The sequence below is a fragment of the Taudactylus pleione genome, unplaced genomic scaffold (genome assembly GCF_031769625.1).
Source record: "Taudactylus pleione unplaced genomic scaffold, aTauple2 ptg000962l, whole genome shotgun sequence".
NCBI lineage: Eukaryota > Metazoa > Chordata > Amphibia > Anura > Myobatrachidae > Taudactylus > Taudactylus pleione.
In genome coordinates, this window is record NW_028285363.1 from 489,605 (window position 1) to 511,220 (window position 21,616).

General features: G+C 49.2%; 1 pseudogene; it reads right to left on the reverse strand.

The window, feature by feature from the left end:
* Positions 1 to 279: 279 nt before the first annotated feature.
* LOC148473146 (uncharacterized) lies at positions 280 to 21,293 on the reverse strand (annotated as a pseudogene).
* Between the last annotated feature and the right edge of the window lie 323 nt (positions 21,294 to 21,616).

The following is a 21,616-nucleotide window of genomic DNA, read 5'->3' on the forward strand; positions in this document are numbered from 1 at the left end:
CGGCATAGCATGGAACTCTGAATCAGGCAGTATGTTACCAAGCCAAGCTTCACACTATCTCATTCAGAATAGGCATGTCTTCAGAGAATACACAGCATTTTCTCACATCCAACAATTCTAAAATGGCTACCAGGATGTTACTCGAGATATATTTCAACATGCAAACAGCACCACTACTTTAGGATTCATAATACTGTACGAAACACAGAAGCCTGTACCAACCATGGAATTACTGTTTTTCACACATAAATTATAGAAGAGGTCAGCAACATTAACCATCTATCCTGTGTGAATAATGCGATGTTTGAGAAGCCGCAAGCTGTTAGGAAAATGTTTTCCGCATTCAGAACATCTGAATGGCTTTTCGCCAGTGTGAGTTTGCTGATGTATCATGAGGTGCGACATGCAGATGAAGCCTTTTCCACACATGGGGCAGGTGTATAGCTTTTCACCAGTGTGAATTTTCTGGTGCCACACGAGTACGGCCATATCGCTAAAACATTTCCCACATTCACTACATGAAAATGGCTTCTCACCTGTGTGAATTTGGAGATGTGTGATAAAATGAGACTCCTGCTTGATTGATTTTCCACATTTGGTACATATAAATTCAGTTTCTCCAGTATGGATCTTCTCGTGTTTGACACAGTCAGATTTTTTTCGTAAACATTCCTCACAGTAAGAACATGGATACATCGCTGGTCCAATGTGTATCCTTAAATGTGTGTAAAGGTGGAACTTGCGGCTGAAACACTTCCCACATTCGGTGCATGATTCTTTTCCAGAATTAATTTTCTGATGTCTTATGAGATCAGACTTATCCTCAAAACACTTATCACATTCGAAACATTCAAATGGCTTCTCCCCGGTGTGAACCCTCTGATGTATAACAAGATGGGACATCCTGATGAAGCTTTTCCCGCATTTGGAACATGAAATTGGCTTGACTCCTGTGTGAATCCTTTGATGTCTGCTAAGGTTTAAACTTGCTGACAAAACTTTTCCCACATTCAGAGCACAAAAAGGATAGCTCCCATTTGGGATTTGTGATGAGATCTGTGCAGTCTGTAAAATATGTCCCATAGTCAGAACTTGACAATGGCGTCTCCTCTGGAATATCATGAATATCGGAGTCTTCATGTTTTATAACATTTGTACCATTTACCACATAATCTTACAAACCAAAGGAAAATGTCGCCTTGTTCAGTATGGCCAGTGCCACCGGACATACTGCAGGAATGGGATATGGTTGAAGTGAAGCCAGCGCCCTCTACCAGCCTGGTCCGCACTGGAGCACTGTAAAAGGCCTAGCATCACTTCCAGGCATACAAATTACATCTGCAATAGTGAGTTGTGGGTGAGCCCTTTTAAAGGGAGCAGTTAATGTGCAGACCAAAAAAAGCTACATGAAGCGTCATGGCAAAAACCTAATTGAAACATCAAGCATTCAGAGCTGAAAAATAAAAATAAACTGAAGGGACCGCAGCCAGCAAGTAAAGCAACATGGTCATAACAATGGAACACCTGCAGTAAATCGCTTTAGGGGTCGACCTGGACCAACCCCTGCAGGCCTCTGAAATTATGAAGGGCCTGAAGGGGCCGGGCCCATCATACAATGCAGAGAAAATAAACACGCATGCTAAAATATGCTGTACCACAGCAAGCGAGCATCCTGGCGAATACAGATCCTAAAATAAGATCTCAAAAGTCAGCATTACTCCCTGCAAGCTCTTACGTGCCTGAGCCACCGAAACCAGAAAAAATGCTCCCATTCCAGACAACCCACCTGCTAACAGTGCAAAGTCTTGGGGGCAATGGCCCACAAAGCTAATTCCTGGTGAACTGCCAAAAATAAGGAGGACATGGGTCACCGGCCAAAGCGGCATGAGGGGCTAATTTCTCGAATGGCAACAGTGCTTCTGCAATCCCAATCTGTGTACCGGGCACAAGCCTGGCAACAAAATGGACATTAAGTAACAGGCAACTTAGGGCCTGATTCAGAGCTGAATGCTCTAACCAGAGCGCTCGCTCTGAATCAGGGCACTCCTCCCTGAAAATGGAGCGTCCTCCTGGCCGCTCGCATAGCTGTGGGTGACCACCCACAGCATATGCGAGCGTCCATGATGATGGTCGTGATGGTCTTGACCATCACGACCATCGGGCTTGCAACGGAGACCCTGCGGTAGGGTCTCGCTGCCGCAAGCCCTGGAGTGATTTTGGCTCTATCAGAGCCAAAATCACTCCCACTGACATCACTAGTGATGTCAGTGGGGCCGGCTTCAGATAGTAGGCGTTCCCAAGGGAACGCCTCCATCTGGCAGGCACGCCCCCGAGCACGCCCACCGAAGGGGGCGTGCTGTCAATCATCATCGACAGCACGCCCCCTTTGGTGCGAGACCCAGAGCGATGGAGAGCCCGTCGCTCGCCGGGTATAGCGCATGCGCACGACGGAGGTCCCTCCGTCGTGCGCATGCACAGTGGGGGAACATCGACCCGCTTGCGAGCGTCCTGCCGCTCGCTAGCGGGTCTGAATAACCCCCTTAGAACAATTCATCCTAGCAAACGAACAACCGGAAAAGAGGATGAACTCTGAGGTCAAGCGTATGCGTTACCCAAGTGGTCCCCCTAGAGTTCTAAAGAAACCACAATGGGGAACAGCTAAAGCAACAGCACGTTCTTAGTGAACCCCTACACAATCCACGTCAGCGGCCAAGGTGAAGCGCACCACGAACCATTGAGGAAAGCTCAAAAAGCCAGTCTCGACAGCAGCGTCAGTAAAAATTGGAGCTGAGTGTTACTGCAGGACTACACAGCCACCTCCCTATAGGGATATAGCTGTAGCCAGCACCACATATGAACGAGGCTTATAGGGAATGCCATCTTAAGGAGATATGCTTTCGACAGCTGGGCAGTACCAGATTCGGCACTGAAACAAGCATTTTCAGGCTGATGTCCCAAAAGTTCTTGAGGACGGGTTACAGGGTAGCACACCGCAAATATAATGAAAAACCTGCATGCCAATTATGGTAGGAGCAATAGGCCTCCTCACCCGTGCCCTCTGACTGATCAATTGATGACCCAGGTGTGGAAGACTGGGATGCTAGCAAAGGGGTCAAAAACACTGGACCGAGATGACAGAGTATGGAGGGCAGCAATAGCAGCAGCTAGGTAATGGGGAGGGGGGTGCCACAGCCATGGGAGACAATGCACCCGATGTGGGTGTAACAAAACCACGGGAGTAGCTAGGGTGGTTCCAGTGGAGCATAAAATGGACAGAGGGCACCATACAGAGTTACGGAATTCATGGGGCGCTACATAGTATGACGGCCACCTGTTAGTTTGATCTCGGTTAGTTTGCACTATAACCTAAAGAATTTATGGATATTTATTTATTGTTATTTATTTATTATTAGGAGACCTGGATTAATAATAGTGGTGGTAGACAGAACATGAATAGTAGTACTCCCATTAATATAGGTGCAATGTATATGTAGAAGCATAACTGAGAATGGAGCTTCCAATAGGTGTTCCCACTCCAGCGAAAGCTGCTTGGGGCAGCAAATGCAGTCATAAGCTGTGCACCCTGTGGAATTTCACTGTAGCAATTGGCAGCACCCTGGATAGGCGGAGTCAAAACAGCCTAGCTCTATGCATGGGAGACTAAATAACTGCTGGCGTAACTGCATACTATGGTAGTGGAGATCCCACCACTACTGGACACACACGTGACATCTGCGCTATAAAGGAGGGGCCTGCCTGTGCCTCCCGCTTGGGCAATCCTAACAGTCCTTGTTTGTAAAGGGACAGGGCCCAGTGGCAAATGCGGAATTTCTACAGAGGGCATACGTGCAGACATTCAGCTCCCTCCTTCCGGGAAGGAACTGAATGTCTGCGTGCAGTGGGGGGGGGGTGGCCAGGCAATGACGCGATATTGGGGGCGGAACCATGCGATCGCGTAATCGTGGCTCTGCCCCTCTTCACAATGCCAAAAATATTGGCATTGTGAAGCAGGGGGCGGAGCCACGATGATGCGATTCAGCGCGAATCGTGTCATCAGGCCTTCCCGCTGCAGGTGTTTCTTGCAGTAGTCGGGGGGCAGGTGGCAGCCGAGTGGCTTGCCTGCCTTTCCGGGGGGTCGGGAGCAGCACCCGATATTCGGGAGGCTCACGACCAAATCGGGAGTGTAGGCAAGCCTGACAGAGGGGTTTCCAAATGTCTGATTTTAACATGTTACCATTAAGAGGGCATAATCAGCACTTAAAACCAGCTATAACAGACATCATACGAATGTACGGAATGAAATAATTCTGGCCTATACAGGACCAGCAGACACAGTAAGCAATAATATGTATAAGTAGGGCCATCCTCTCTTACTGAATATTTGTATGTCATATGTGTGCTACATTACAGATCATTTCAGCAAGTTGGAGAATCTGGGGGAGGACAGAAAAAGAACTGTGCTGTGCCCTGAACATACATGTACAGATTGGTCTCCTTATGTACTGGATGGTGTATTATTCAGTATTAATAATTAATTCCTATAGATGGTCTATATCAGTGCACCCTAACAGTGCATATTTTCCAGATCTCCTAGCCGGCCACAATATTAATTACTGGCTTTTCAATTTGTGCTACTGGCTGACATATTTTAAAAGATCAACAGGTACTATAGTGCTAGTTAGCTGAACCTAAACCCTGATCTTATGCAAACCCTGCAGCCTGCATAGAAAATGGTGAACTAAATATGCCACCTGCCCCCAGGTCTAGCTAGGACAGATGGGCAGCTTTCGACAGACACTGGTACCCCCATCACCAGTGTCATAATATCAACCCCTGACAGACTAGCAGCACAGCCTCTTACATTAGAGGGCACTAATGGGGCAGATTGGGTCACTGAAGAGGAACGATCCCAGCATCTGGGGTGGGTAGCTGCGCCCCCTCCATTACAAATATGTGGATCATGCCTCATGGCAAAGCCACGCCCCCTGTGTGGTCCGCGATTGCGGGGCTTTCAGCAGTGTGATCAGCAGTGGCAGCTGCCGCTGCCCATTGCTGATCACTCACTACACAGATGGAGCCGGCGGACACATGCCCAGCCATGGCTCCATCTAACTGCATATATGCGCCCCAGCCAGAGCAGGGTTATGGCAGCAGCACCGAGAAACCCATGAGGCTACAGGGACTTGGTTGCACCTAGCGTTGCCCGCTGTCCAGTAATGAAGGACAGAGATAATGGCCCTGCCCAGTGTGCACCAGCGTGCGGCGGCCACGGCGTGAACTGACCTGTAGGCGCAGCGCTCAGAGGAAGCAAATAAGCAGAGAAGATTGTAGGAAGGGACAAAATGAGGGAGGTAGTAAGAAAAAGAAGGGTGGGGAAAGAAAGAAAAAACAGTGGGAGAGAAGGTTGAGGGAGAAGAAAAGGAGAGTTGAAGTAGAGGAAGAAATTAGGAGAAAGAAAAAACAGTAAATTAAGACTTTATTAAAGGTAATTAAGCGATAAAGTACTTTTCTGTCCTGTCAGAAAAACTGGAACAAAGGGACAGATTTACATACATCACTCCATTAAATACCCCTAAACCACTCCCCATGAACATTCATTGGCTGCATAAGAACAGCTAAACTTAAAGGGGCAATAGTCAACACGTTATTAAACTGGCAATTGCATTAAGGTTCCATCTGGCCTGGAATGTCTCTATAGCCAGAAAGATTAAGAGATTACTGACCTATGATGGTATCAATACCATTGTTTGTGTCTCACTGGACCACCCTATGTACAAATTATATAAGAAAATATGAGATATGGTAAGAACTTACCCTTGTTATCTCTATTTCTACGAAGTCCATAGGGTTCCACAGGATACCTTGGGGTATAGGTGTGACGTCAGTCGCAGGGCACCAAAGAGTTAAGCTTTCAGCCTCCCAGGATGCACTAGGTCCCCCTCCTATACCCCGCCCCCGGGCCAAGGCACCTCAGTTAGTTACCAAGCCATAGGCCGGAGGAGGAGAAGGAAGAGAGAGAACAAAGATCTGGACACATACAAGAATCACATTCTCACCAGAGGGAGACGGAAAACCGGTGACCAGAGCAAAGCCCATCTGCAGCACAGGTGCGACAGGGCGGGAGTCCTGTGGAACCCTATGGACTTCGTAGAAATAGAGATAACAAGGGTAAGTTCTTACCATATCTCATATTTTCTACTTCAGGGTCCATAGGGTATCCACAGGATACCTTGGGGATGTCCCAAAGCAGTATCCTTTAAGGGTGGGGACGCTCCTGTGCAGAAAGGAGAATCCGCCGCCCGAAGGAAGCATCCTGAGAGGCGAAGGTGTCAAACCTGTAATACCTCACGAAGGTATGGACAGAAGACCACGTAGCAGCCTTGCAGATCTGAACTGCCGAGGCACCACGTCGAGCTGCCCACGAAGGACCCACAGACCTAGTGGAATGAGCCTTCAGAGAAGGAGGGACCGGTAGGCCTTCATGAAGATAAGCTTCAGAAATAGCCATACGGATCCAGGCTGCCAAAGTTTGCTTTGAAGCAGGCCAACCCTTTTTACGGAAGCCAAAGAGGACAAACAAAGCGTCCGACTTCCTAAACGAAGAAGTGCGGTCAACATAAGTCCTTAAGGCCCGCACAACATCCAAAGAGGCCTCACCCACGGAAAGACCCGGTGAGTTAAAGGCCGGAACAACTATTTCCTCGTTAATATGAAACTGGGAAACAACTTTGGGAAGAAACTCGGGCCGAGTGCGGAGCACTGCCCTGTTCCCATAAAAAACCAAGAAAGGGGGTCTACAAGAAAGAGCCCCTAACTCAGAAACACGTCTGGCCGAAGCAATGGCCAGAAGGAAAACAGTCTTAGCTGTTAGCCATTTAAGATCCACTGAGCCCAGTGGTTCAAACGGCGGTCCTTGGAGAGCCCTCAGGACCACAGCCAAATCCCAAGGCGCCACAGGTGGAACAAAGGGCGGCTGAATGCGGAGAACACCCTGCATAAAGGTGCGCACATCCGGGATTGTAGCAATCCTACGGTGAAACCAGACAGATAGGGCCGAAACCTGTACCTTCAAAGAAGCAAGGCGAAGCCCATGATCTAGTCCCGCTTGCAGGAAGGCGAGAATCCGAGACAGACGAAACTCCCGCGGTGCATAACCTCTCGGTCGACACCACTGGAAGAACGTATGCCACACACGATGGTATATCCTCGCGGAAGACGGTTTCCGAGCTCGCAACATGGTACGCACCACAGAGCTGGAAAACCCCCGGGACCTCAGCATGGCCGTCTCAACAGCCACGCCGTCAAAGACAGCCGAGTCAGGTCCGGGTGAAGGCAAGGACCCTGAGACAGAAGGTCCGGTCGTAGCGGCAACCGCAGAGGAATGTCCACGGACAGACCCTGAAGGTCTGAGAACCAGTGCCGTCTGGGCCACGCGGGAGCTATCAACAGGAGCGTCCCTCCTTCCTGTTTGAATTTCCGGATTACCCGTGGAAGAAGGGAGACCGGAGGGAACAGGTATGCGAACCGGAACGTCCACCGGACGGACAGAGCATCCACCAGAGACGCCCCTTCGTCTCTTGTGCGAGACCCGTACACCGGCAACTTGTTGTTGTGCCGGGACGCCATGAGGTCGATTTCTGGAAGACCCCACCTGTCCACCAGTAGTTGAAAAACGTCCGGGTGCAGGGACCATTCCCCCGGATGAACGTCCTGGCGACTTAGAAAGTCCGCCTCCCAATTGAGCACTCCCGGGATGAAGACCGCTGATATGGCCGGAAGATTGCGCTCCGCCCAAACCAGGATCCGAGAGACCTCTACGAGAGCCGCCCGACTGCGAGTTCCTCCTTGCCTGTTTATGTAGACCACGGTGGTAGCGTTGTCCGACTGGACCTGCACCGGGCGACCCTGGAGAAACCGCTGTGCCTGCTGGAGAGCATTGAAGACCGCACGGAGTTCCAAGATATTTATTGGAAGCTCCGCTTCTGTCGGCGTCCACCTGCCCTGGAACAAGTGTGGACCCGAAACTGCTCCCCAGCCCCGAAGACTGGCGTCCGTTGTCAACAGGACCCAATTTGGAACCCAGAACGGACGTCCCTTGTTGAGGTGGGTCATCTGTAACCACCACATAAGGGACAGGCGAACCTCCTGGGTGAGCACAATCGTCTGGGACTTCAGAGACTGAGTCAGCCCGTTCCACTTGGACAGGATCAGGTGCTGCAGAGGTCTGGAGTGAAACTGGGCGTATTCCACCATGTCGAACACCGACACCATGGAGCCCAGTAACCTCATCGCCGAGTGTAAGGACACCCGGCGGCTGTGCAGACAACTGCGCACCCTTGACTGTAAAGCAGAGATCTTGTCCTCCGTCACGAAGATCCTTTGCTGTCCCGAGTCCAATAAGGCTCCAAGATGCAGAATCCTCCGAGACGGGATTAGAGTGGACTTCTGCCAGTTGATTAGCCAGCCGTGCCGTTGCAGCAGTGCAATGGTCAGGTCCAAGTGGCGTAACAGGAGCTCTGGAGATCCTGCCACCAATAACAAGTCATCCAAATATGGCAACATGCGGACTCCCTGCAGCCGCAGAGAAGCCGCCATGACCGCCATCACCTTGGTGAAAACACGTGGTGCTGTTGCCAGGCCAAAAGGTAACGCCCGAAACTGGAAGTGGTCACTGCTGATTGCAAACCTGAGGAACTGTTGATGGCGCCAAAGAATAGGGACATGCAGGTAAGCGTCCTGTATGTCCAATGACACCAAGTAGTCCCCAGGTTCCAGCGCCAGAATGATGGACCGTAGGGTCTCCATCCGAAACTTCGGGACCCGCAAAGACTTGTTGAGTGCTTTGAGGTTGAGAATCGGACGATATGACCCATTGGGTTTCTGTACCAAAAATAGATTTGAATAGAAACCCTGGCCCCTCTGGGAGAATGTAACCGCCACTATAACTCCAGCCTGGAGCATAGTGTGCAATACCTTCCGCAGCTCCGTAGCCTTGTTCCAGTCTGATGGAAGACCCTTGGTGAAGAAGCGAGCCGGGGGTCTGTGCCGGAAGGAGAGGGCGTATCCGTGGGAAACCACCTCCAGAACCCAAGTGTCTGTCGTAGTGGTCGACCAACACTGGGCGAACTGTAGCAGGCGGCCTCCCACCCTGGGATCCCCCAAAGGGAGGCCCGGACCGTCAGGCCGCAGGCTTGTCATCTGGCTTGGGGGCCGGACGTCTGGTACTCCATGCCTGCTTCTGGGGCTTGACCAATTTCTTAGGGCCAGCCTGTCGAGGAAACGACTGTGGTTTGGGCCTGCCCTGGGCCCTAGATGACCGAAAGGACGATGGTCCCGAACCAGAAGGAGCAGCGGCCGATCGGAGACAGGCAGATTTGGCTGCCGCCAGCGTGGCCACAATCTTATCCAGATCCGGACCGAAGAGAACTTCTCCGGTAAACGGCAACGCTTCCAGACCTTTCTTGGAATCTGCGTCCGCCTTCCAGGATCGCAGCCACAAGGTGCGACGAGCAGCTACCGCTGCTGAAGAAATTCTAGACACCAGAGTACTAATGTCTAGAGCCGCCTCGTTGATGTAGGTGGCCGAATCACGGAGATTGCCAATCAACTCCGCCTGATCGGCCGGACAGTCGGATTCAAAAGAAGCCTCTAATGAATCCGCCCAGCGCTCCATCGCTCTGGCAACCCAGCAAATGGCCATAGCCGGCCGTGCTGCCCCCCCTGCAAGGGAATAAGCGGACTTCAGGCAGATTTCTACCTTGCGGTCCGTAGCATCCTTAAGGGAGGACATGGATGGCATCGGCAATGTGGCACTACGGACAAGACGGGTCACGTGAGAATCCACCTGTGGAGGGGATTCCCACTTCGCAAAATAATTATCCGCGAACGGATAAGCCACCGCCAGGCGTCTCTGCGGCTGGTATCTTTTGCCAGGTTGTTTCCACGCCTCCTCTAAATGGTCCACCAACTGACCCGAAAGAGGAAAGACTGTGGCATCGCCCTTCACATCTTTGAAAAAGGCATACTTAGATTTAGCCGCTGGGGGAACTTCGTCCTCAATCACCAAGGCTGTGCGGACCGCCCGAATAAGTCCAGGAATATATACTTTGGACTTAGCATCAGCGTCCTTAGTATGGAGAGGTTCCTGATCGTAAGGATCTAGAATCTCCCCATCATCAGACGTCCCTTCGTCATCCTCATAAGGAGCGGACAGAGACGCCACCGGCCTTTTATGAGACCGCATCACAGACTCCCCTTGCAACACATCCGACAAGTGCTGTACAGAACTCGTCAGGGAGTTAACCCACGCTGGCTCCTGAGAACCCGGGAGCGGAGAAATAGGGAGACTGTGGGGTACCACCAATTGTCGTGGGAACCCCTGCATGGGTGACGACACCACAGACTGCTGGGACAAACCCATCGGAGTAAACGCGGGCTGCGGAGCTAACTGGCCCACTAAAGCTGTTAACGCCTGAGCGAAACAAGCCCAGGGCGGCTCCTGTACCGGTGCTGTAACCGTAATAGGCCACGCCATGGACAAACACTGCCGGCAAAGGCCCTCCGCGCTACCCTCCCCCTCCGCTAACGGTACTTTGCACGTGGTACACTGTAGCCGGAGGGGAAAATCACTTTCAGACATGATGGCACCACGTATGTGACCTCTCTCACCAATTAAGTATTAAATAGGCGAGAGACCACCCTGCAGCACCGCACCGCAAGGGCTTTAGCAGAAAGAACAGGGACAGTAATAAAGCTGACAGTTTAGAGAAGAAAAGATTACAGGCAGCAGCGCTAGCACAGTCACATACAATGCAGAAAAATAACAATTCCTGCACTAACAGCGCTGATCACTCAACTACACAGACACAGGGCCTGGTAGGACACAGCGCTGCATACACAGACCTGACCACAGCGGAGGAGAGGTATGCGGGGGGACCCAGACCACGATGCTTCCGTCCAGCGCTTCCAGCAGCGTTCACCATGCGTTCTAGAGAAGATGGCCGCCGAGGAGCAGAGAGGAGGCTGGCCTGGGGGAGGAGCGCTGCCACAGGACCAGTCGGCAGCATGCAGAGAGGGCTGTGTGCAGCGGGGGAGGCGCCGGCTGTGAGACAGGGAAGGCGCGCTCCCCTGGCATGCATTTAACCCCTGGGACGCCGCAGCGCTACCGCTCTGCTGCGGTCCGCTGTCCCAGGGGGTAGTGGAAGCGCAGGTTGGTCGCCTGGCTCCACGCTGCAGCCAGTCCCCAGGGAGCCCCCTGCCTGGGGACTTAGGACCATGTGATCAGCAGGGACCCACCGCGGGACCCCGCTGCTTACCTCTGTCCCCCTTGAATCCGGCCATGGTCCGGAGCATCTGGGGTCACCGCTAGCTGTGACCCCAGATGCCCACCAGCATCCCCGGATCAGTACCGGCGTTCTGGTACCGGCGGGGTGTAGGGAAGACAGCATGGACGTCAGGACTGACTGTCCATGCTGTTCATCCAGTTGTGCAGCCACAGCTGCATGAAGAATAAGCTTCAGGGGCTCTTCTAGCCCCCACTCCAACAGGTGCACCCGACTCCGGCCGGGCACCAAACTAAACTGAGGTGCCTTGGCCCGGGGGCGGGGTATAGGAGGGGGACCTAGTGCATCCTGGGAGGCTGAAAGCTTAACTCTTTGGTGCCCTGCGACTGACGTCACACCTATACCCCAAGGTATCCTGTGGATACCCTATGGACCCTGAAGTAGAAAGGTGAAATAATATAATTTGCCTTAAACCTTACAGAAAAATGACTTGACCTGTAGGATGTATCTGAAGAAATGTATTTCATATTGATTTACAGAAAGAAATTATATTCTTATACAGTTATAGGATAATTTATATGGAACCTAGTTATACAAAAGTTCAAACAACAAAACAAAACAGAATAAAGGGGTCTATTTACTAAGCTTTGAATGGAGATAAAGTGGACGGTGATAAAGTACCAGCCAACTCGCTACTATCTGTAATTTTTCAAACACAGCCTATGACAAGAGCTGATTGGCTGGTACTTTATCTCCATCCAAGGCTTAGTAAATAGACCCCAAAGTCAGTAATTGGCAGTTCTGTGATAATATCAAAATTCATTTTCAAGAGCCTCATCCTAGACCAGTGGTCGAAGTGGGAATTTTGAAGTGGGGGTATGGAATATCTAAAAGTGGCTAGTATGAAAATTAGTGCATGCCTCCATGTCAGCATGACAGGTCACCCATTTCTTGTCAGTCTGGGAGCATTCCTCTCTAAATACAATCCGTGCATTTCATGGAATAAGGAAGCTGGCTGGGAGTGCTGGCTCCTGCTCTGCTGCAAAATCTCAACTCACTGACTCCTGCTCTATAAGGAGTTTACATTTACTTTGTGTTCCAGGACAGGTGCAGTTGAGCAGGGGGAGTCTCCCACTGGGGTAATGATCACAGTATCTGAGAATTATGCAATGTCTTGCTTAGTGTTCCATCCACACACCACATATTACAGTATAGGCCGGCTCTCTCCTCCCATAGACACACATACTGCTTCTGTACACGGCACAACCGGGCGCCCTTACCTGAGCTGTGCTTCACATCGTGCGAGTGCAGCCAGAGTCTGGGTACTGGCAGAGGTATAGCATGGAGCCATGGCACCATCAGAAATCATGGGGCCTGGGACTGATAAAATAGACAGCCCCCCACAACCCCCCTCCACCCGTTACCTTACTCAAGCACAAATATATATATATATATATATATTCTATATATATTATATATATATATATATATATATATATATATATATACCGTGCATGTGTATAATTCTGTCTTCTGTTTAAGTTGAGACAGGCAACAGGAAACCCATAATCTATGACAGTGCTTCCTACACACGCACACTTACCTCGCCTGCTTGCTCCATCCTTTTTCTGTCACTGTCTCACTCTCTCCATGCTCTAGGACGCTGCTAAGACTTCTCACACCACCCACCCGCCACGGCTCCTCTCTGCGACACGGTGCTAAGTCACGCCAAGCTGTCTTCAGTGATATTAAAATAACTTTATTGAAGACAGTAAGCATGCTGGTGATTGGTCAATGCAGTAAAATAGGAGGCATAGGGGGAAGGCGGCTAGGTGAGAAGTGACTCACTTACTTACTCACTTAGTCTGTGCGCAGGGATTGGGGCCCGGCCAGGGGATCATAGTGGGTGGGGCCTGTCACTGTCTGCCACCTTGGGCTAGTGGGGTTGTAGCGAGTAGTTATTACATAGTGGGTGCCAGGCGGGCCCCCCAAATGTCTGGACCTGGGACTCCTGTGCTGGCAGTCCCCCTCTGATTACGGCCCAGGTCATGGCACCCAGAACATGCCTATGCTTTGGTGCCCCCCTAGTACTGAGTTTTGCTGAAGTTGGAGGCAATAGAAGCAGAAAGTAATCACATTAATTATCACTTTACTTTTACACTGAAGGGACTGGTTTCTCTGTCCCTGTGTATGTATTTTTTTAATATAGTCCAGCGATCCATAAGTACTTATTGCCACGGTAAGCAGTGATAAGAACTGATAATTATCGAGTTAAAACCCGATAAACAAAAAATATGTACCTTTGTCAGAGGTGCTGGGTGCTATAGGTGCTCTGCATATTTATTCCTTGTAGGATATGCATAGAAATTTAAATTGTAAATATCCGCTATCAGCAAGTCATTTTTTAAAGGACATAAAAATTTAATTCCTGCACTTTTTTCTTTTGGAGAAAGAAACATTCATTATTTATGCAATAAAATGTAATAAAAAGCAACTATTAAAAATAGTTTATACTTAGATCATCAAATAAATGTTCCACACTGGATGTAGTCAGGATGACAATGGTTGCAATACAGACAGCAGCATCCTGACTTTCAGAATCCTGACAGATTGCAGAGGTAAGTATTAGGGTTAGGGTTAGGTTTATGGGTAGGGGGAGGGTTAGGCTGTGGGAAGGGAGGTTTAGGCCTAGGAGGAGGGTTAGGCTAATGGTTACTATACTGTTCCCGATGGATACAGAAAGTTAATTAAGCTACACAAACCAGTATCTTGAAACAAGATGCAATTTATTACAACATATAACAAGATATCAAAGAAAAATAGTTACTTAGCTTCATAATATAAAATGGTTACACAATCCAGGAGCCTCAGTCTATTTCAGAAATAGCTGGACAAACAATTTCCTGGCCACCAACTGCAGTCTGGTCCAGGCATAGGGCAGGCCACTGGAATCTCCTTTGTCTCCTATTATATAGTATCCTACTTGTCATACCCATCTAACTCTACTAATATGGGCATAAACCTACTTCAAACTACTTTATTGGTTAACTACTGACAAGGACTTTCTAAAACTTAACACAAGCGTACATCGCAATAGACAACGCCTAAAGGATTTATAGCTTGTCTACTTTGCACATTCCTATTCCACTTCATGCCTGATACACACATAAGAACCATGAATGAAAATGGCTGTCAGTAGCCATTTTGCTATATCAATACATATACTTACCTAAATCTGTCTGAAATTTGGCTGTCAGGATGCTGCTGTCGGTATTCTGACCATCGGGATCATGTACCCAACAAGTTCCATACAAGCCATACTTACTCTCCTAGAACAGCTGGAAGGCTCCCAAAAGGCGCCACCCACCTGTATACCCCTGGACCCCCTGCACCCACCCCACACACATCCCACAGCAGAGAGGCCAAATTGGGTCATGGAGGCCCCACCCCTTGTTTCACAATGCCAGTAATTGCAGCATTGCACAGTGGGGATGGAGATTGCGCGGTCATACCCCCCCCACTCTGCCCCAAATGCAGCATCTTGTCACCACCACATCACACCACCACTGCTATGCCAACCTAGCTGTCCCCTCCAGTAGAATGTCGGCAAGTACGATACAAGCAAAAAAAAGTGCTTAATAGGATGGCATCTTACTTCTCTGATACAAATTGTTTATACATTTTTACAAATACAAAAAACAAAACATACTGTAAAAACATAAGATAGGGAAAAAGACATTTACAAAAGTCAAGAGGGTCACTTACCTATTGCTGAGCTGCTTTATTTTTGTTTTGTTGTTCCCCATACAGCATGTCATGGCCACTGTAAAGGAGGGTCCTGCTGCATCATGGGAGAAGGAGAGGCCATCAATTGCACAGCCCCTTCATGGAAGTCTGCATTTCAATAAATTATCTATCCAGCCAGCAGCACTTTCTACAGACCACCTGCTGTCATGTCTAATAATAATATATTAATGGATGGCATAGCCCTATTCTTCTGCAGTGGAGGGTGGGGTTATGGATCTAGGCTTGTGGGGCGCTCTGGGGATATCCCATCCTAGCTCCGCCCCCAGCTAGTCTGACCTTGTATGGAGCAATCAGAAGTGAACTCTGAGGTTTATGGGGCAAATGGAGGCGTGATGTGTGTGGTTGGCAGCCATCTGGACAGTGCCCTTTACAATCGTTGGCACCTGGAGCACCTGCTTAATTTGCTCCGCCATCCCTATGCCCCTTGGTACTGGAATGCTGGCTGTGACTTGCTGCTCTGTGCTGAAGCTGCTAAACACCCGGCACAACAGCTTCAGCACAGAGCCGCACATCACGTACTCTGCCTCGTTGCTCCCATCTCCCAGGCACCAGGAGCAGTATAAGCCAGTCAGGAGCATCAGGTAACACAGCTGTGCATGAACCCTGCTCAAGCGCCTTTCCTCTCCTGTTCAGCTTCCTGCAGCATTTGGCAAATGTGTGCACACTTGCCGATGCGGTATGCAATCGGGAAACCGACTGCCTAAATACCGGCAGCCGGCTTCCCGACTGTCATATCCCGGCAAGGGTGAAATTCCAGGTGTCTAGATGTAGACGCCCGCATTTCCCCGATGCTGGGAGACCGGCACTTGGCATCATGATCATAGTGATGCCGGGTGCCGCGAGCGGACAGCCGCGGGGGGGGAGGGTTAGGTTTAGGGCTCCGTGGGGGACTTCGGGTTAGGCACCCCCCCTGGGAGGGTTAGGGCTAGGCTAGGGGGAGGGAGGGTTAGGGTTAGGCACCCCCGGGGGAGACCTAGGGTTAGGCACCCCCCCGGGGGACTTAGGTTTAGGCAGCAGGGAAGGGGGTTGTTAGGGTTAGGCACTTAGAGGGGGGATTAGGGTTAGGCACCCCCGGGGGACTTAGGTTTAGGCAGCGGGAAAGGGGGTGGTTAGGGTTAGGCACGGGGGGAAGTTAGGGTTAGGCACCCCTAAGGAGGGTTAGGGGGGTTAGGTTAGTACATACTCACCTATCCACGATCGGGATTTCCAGCGCTGTTGGGCTTCTGCTGCTCAGAACTCTGCTGATGTCAGGCTGCCACTGACGGGAATCGAACCGCCGGCCATGGGGCCGGCGGTATTTCATACCAATTCCACCGATGCAAGCACCCCACCATACACACATGTAAACATCTATATGAATATAACACATTATATATATCTATATATATATATATATATACTGTATATTGTTACAAAGTCGGGGTAGGGGGTCCCTCTCCTGGGGTAGACAGACACCACTTTACACACACAGGAAATAGCACTCCCATCCTGGGTTTTCGTATAAGCTGATCAGCGCCAGTATTTATTGTGCAATATCAAGAATCAAAGCAACAAAACACAAAATAAACCCTAGCCCAGCTGGGCACTAACTAGACATCAAGTTCCCTCACTATCGGAACACTAAATAAATCTCCGTCCACAGTACCTTCTGGTTTGTAGCCAGCAGTGTCTCAGAGCAAACTAACCTGCAGGCCTGCTCTCCTAGGTATGAGACACTCAGCCCTAACTAGACCCAGCATATATTAGCCACTTCCAGGTGCAAGCCCTGATGAGCCTGCTACAAGGTTGAAAGACCGAAGTCATGGAGTGGCCTGTGGATGGAGCCCTCCCTCTCCTCACATCCACACCCCCAGGACCCATTTCGGCTTTTCACAGAAGCAGACATTACTAGTCTGTTTTTCTAACAGACTTCTCCTGGGGGTTTTAAAAGACATAAGACAGGAATCTGGGACAAATATAGAAGCCATTCCACACTGCTCTAGTGCTTCTATCACATATCCCCCCCTATGTTTCAACCTGTGGGGCAGAACTGCAGCCCCCAGACAAAGGTCACGTGACAAAGCATCTGCATTGGCAAGCTGGCTTCCTGGTCTGTGTTCTACTATAAATTTATAGGTTTGTAACACCAAAAATCATCTTGTTTTTGCTATCTTTGTTTTCTGACAAACACTTCAGAGGGGCATGGTCAGTGATCAATTTGAACTTCCTTCCCACCAAGTAGTACCTGAGGGTTTCTAATGCCCATTTTATGGCCAATGCTTCTTTCTCAACCGTAGCATAGTTTCTCTCATGTACATTTAATTTCCGGCTTAAGAAAAAAATCGGGTTTTCTTCACCCTCTTTGCTTTGGGAAAGGTTCACTCCTATGCCTACATCTGATGCATCAGTTTGTACAACAAACTCTCTGTCAAAATCAGGGGACATCAGAACTGGTTGGGTACATAACGCTATATTTAACTCCTGGAAAGCCTTCTCTGCTTCAGGACTGTATTCCACCATGACTTTCTGTTTGTCTTTGGTAAGGTCAGTCAGTGGGACTGCAATGGTGGCAAAATTTGGTATAAACCTCCTATAATACCCAGTGATCCCTAAGAAGGCTCTCACCTGCTTCTTATTCAGGGGTCGTGGTCAGTTTTGTATTGCCTCAATCTTATTGAGCTGTGGCTTTATCAAACCTCTGCCAATGGTGTACCCAATATACTGTACTTCTTCCATCCCTAGAAAACACTTTGGGTTGGCTGTCAACACTGCTTGTACCCTGGGCTAGTGAGACTGCCAATCAGGACTATGAATGACCACATCATCCAGATAAGCAGCAGCATACTGTCTATGGGGCCTTAGAATCCTATCCATCATTCTTTGAAAGGTAGCAGGTGCCCCATGTAGCCCAAAGGGCAACATATTGTATTGAATCAACCCCTCTGGTGCAGAAAAAGCTGTCTTTTCTTTGGTGTTCTCAGTTAACGGCACCTGCCAATACCCTTTGGTTAAGTTAAGAGTAGTTAAAAATCTGGCTGTCCCCATCCTTTCAATTAGTTAATCCACCCTAGGCATAGGGTAGGCATCAAATTTTGATACACTGTTCAATATCCAGAAGTCATTGCAGAATCCGTCGGGCTTAGGAATGAGCACAATGGGACTTGACCACTCTCTATGCGATTCTTCAATAACACACAACTCTAACATTTTTTTATTTCCTTCGACATTGACTCTCTTTGGGCTTCTGGTAACCTATAGGGCTTTAGGTTAACCTTAACCCCTGAGTCAGTGATTATGTCATGTTTAATGACCGTGGTTTTCCCTGGTATGTCAGAGAACAGCATTATAACCAGAAATTCCTTTACTTCCTGCTGTTGACTGGCTGACAGGGTTTTTGCCACTGTCACTTCAGGTACCACGGGTTCTGGGTTTACTGGAGGGGCTGACTTTGCTGCTCTATCCTTCCAGGGTTTTATAAGATTTACATGGTATATCTCTTCTGGCTTTTTTTTCCCCGGCTGGTAAACTTTATAATTGACCGGCCCCACTTTTTCTAAGATTTCTGAGGGTCCTTGCCATTTAGCCAAACATTTACTTTCCACTGTGGGAACCAACACCAACACTCTGCCCCCAGGAGCAAAGTTGTGTAAGCGAGCATTGCGGTTGTACACCCTCTGCTGTGCCTGTTGGGCCTGTTCCAAGTACTCTCTTACTATCGGCACCATAGCAGCAATTCTTTCTTGCATTTGGGAAACATGCTCAATAACTGTTTTATACAGACTGGACTGCCCCTCCCATGTCTCTTTGGCAATGTCAAGTAATCCCCTTGGATGTCTCCCGTACAATAAATCAAAAGGGGAAAACCCTGTGGAGGATTGGGGAACCTCTCTTATGGCCAACAGCAAATAAGGTAACAAGTAATCCCAGTCTCTACCATCTTTGTCCACTACTTTCCTTAGCATGTGTTTTAAAGTTTTATTAAACCTCTCCAATAACCCATTGGTCTGGGGATGGTACACAGTGCTTCTTAATTGATCAATTTTAAACAGGCGGCATAACTCTTTCATGATTTTTGACATGAATGGGGTACCTTGGTCAGTCAGGATCTCCTTAGGTATTCCCAACCTGCTAAAGACATGGACTAATTCTCTAGCAATGGTCTTGGTTGACGTATTGCGTAATGGTATCGCTTCCGGGTACCTGGTAGCAAAATCAATTATACCAGAATATATTGATGACACCGGGCAGATTTCATTAATGGCCCAACCAAATCCATAGCTATTCTTTCAAATGGAACTTCAATAATGGGTAACGGAACCAGGGGACTTTTGAAATGTGGCGTTGGAGCATGATACTGACATTCAGGGCAGGACGCACAATAGTCAGATACCTCTTTAAGGAACCCGGGCCAGAAAAACCTCTGCACAATTCGCTCAGTGGTTTTCTCTACCCCTAAGTGGCCTGCCATTATATGACCATGGGCCAGATCCAACACTGTTCTTCTGTAAGCTTTAGGAACTATTAATTGTTCCATAATATCTTCCCCCTCCTTAGTCCCATGATACAACAAATCATGACATACTGCCATGTGAGGATATGACAAAGGACTATCAAGGTCTATGGGTTTACCATTGATCACCTTGACATTCTCCCTGGCTTTTTCCAGTGTAGGGTCATTTTACTGCTCCACGGCAAAGACCTCTCTTCTGACCTCTAAATCAGGCAGACGATCATCTGGCTGAACAACACTTCCCACCTCAGTGGAGGGCACATCACTTGTCGAGCCACCATCACGCTCCGCATTCTCTAGTTCGCCAAGCATACTAGAAAAAGGGAACATCTCTGACTCTGAAGACACTTCTTCTGCTACTACACCAGTAACGTTCTCAAACGGGTCAGGGTGATTTACCTCTGTACAAAACCGGCTTTCCCACAACTTCCAGAAGTGAGCAAAGTATCTCCCCAATACAGCATCATATAGTAAGCCATGTACCAAACCCACAGAGACCATTGCGGAATCACATGGTGTCTTGATGTTCACTTCTGCAGTAATATAATAGCGAGTGTCCCCATGTATGCAGGTCACACCAACAGTTTTCCCCTTACGCTTCAAGTGGTCCACCAGCTCAGCTTTCATAAATGTCACCAGGCTACCAGAATCTAACAGTGCTTCTACTCAGTTGCCCTCTACAGTGAGTACACACATGTGCTTATCAGTTTCAGCCTGCCGGTCAGCAGTACAGGCTGTCTGTGCAAAGAAATACCCCCTGTGGTGGACATGAGCAGTTTTACATTTCATAGGTTCAGAAATAAGTGAACAATTAGATGCAATATGGCCAAAGCCACCACATCAGAAACACTGAGTCATATTATTATCTAGTCTTTTACCGGGTAGGAACCTTCCTGGCCTGGCTGGCCTGTCTCCAGGTTCCACACTGTCAGTCTTAGGTACATTCCAATGCCCAGCACCCTTCTCCCCCGGAACAGTCTTACCAGTGTCGATGGGAGTTCGCTGGTGCATCATCGGGGCTCGGTGGGGCAGAATCATCAGCTCCTCAGCCACCACGTACCTCTCCACCAGTTTGACTACCAGTTCATCACGACTCTTTCCACGATCGGTGGTCCTGGCAGCATCTCGGGCTGTAGCCATTTTGTGGATAGATGGACGAGGTCATGCATCTGTGAGTAGGGAGGCTTTTCCATTTAGAACTCCCAGCGGTGGACTCGTTTGGCCCGAACAAATGAGGTGACTCCCAAGCGAGTTAGGATCTCCCATTTTAACTTTACATAGTCCTTTGCATCAGCCAGGCACAGATCATAGTAGGCCTTTTGCGGTTCTCCAGACAGGAAGGGTGCCACAAGACTTGCCCACTGTTCCTTGGGCCAACTCTTCCTTTCTGCAGTTCTTTCAAAGGCCGTAAGATATGCCTCCACGTCATCACTTGGGGTCATCTTCTGCAAAAAATGACTAGTGAGTATGGAGTGAGCGTGGGTTGGAGGGTCAGTGGAAGCATCTCCAGTCTGGGCTACTAGGTGTTGTACCACCTCTTTTATGGCCTGGCTGTTCTCCACTAAGGCCTGGTGGGTTTCCTCGATGGTAATTTTTTGTTGCCTCTGTACTGCCTCCAAGGCTAATAGCTGCACCTGGGTGGATTCCTGCAGAGCTCTGGTAGTTTCTTGCTGAGCGGTCATAGCTTGAAGCAAGGCCTTTACAACGTCCTCCATGTTGCCCTTAGGGGTAGGCAACATGGCCTCTCGGAGCATCTGCTAACACCACCTTCATGGATTCCACAATTCGTGCCTGTCCCTTTAAATTTTAAAGGACAAATATTTCCTTGCTGTAACTTCAGTGTGTGCTTGCCCGCATTCTCCACCAATTGTGACAAGGTCGGGGTAGGGGGTCCCTCTCCTGGGGTAGATGGACACCACTTTACACACACAGCCAGGAAATAGCACTCCAGTCCTGGGTTTTTGTACAAGCTGGTCGGCGCCAGTCTTTATTGTGCAATATCAAGAATCAAAAAAACAAAACACAAAATAAACCCTAG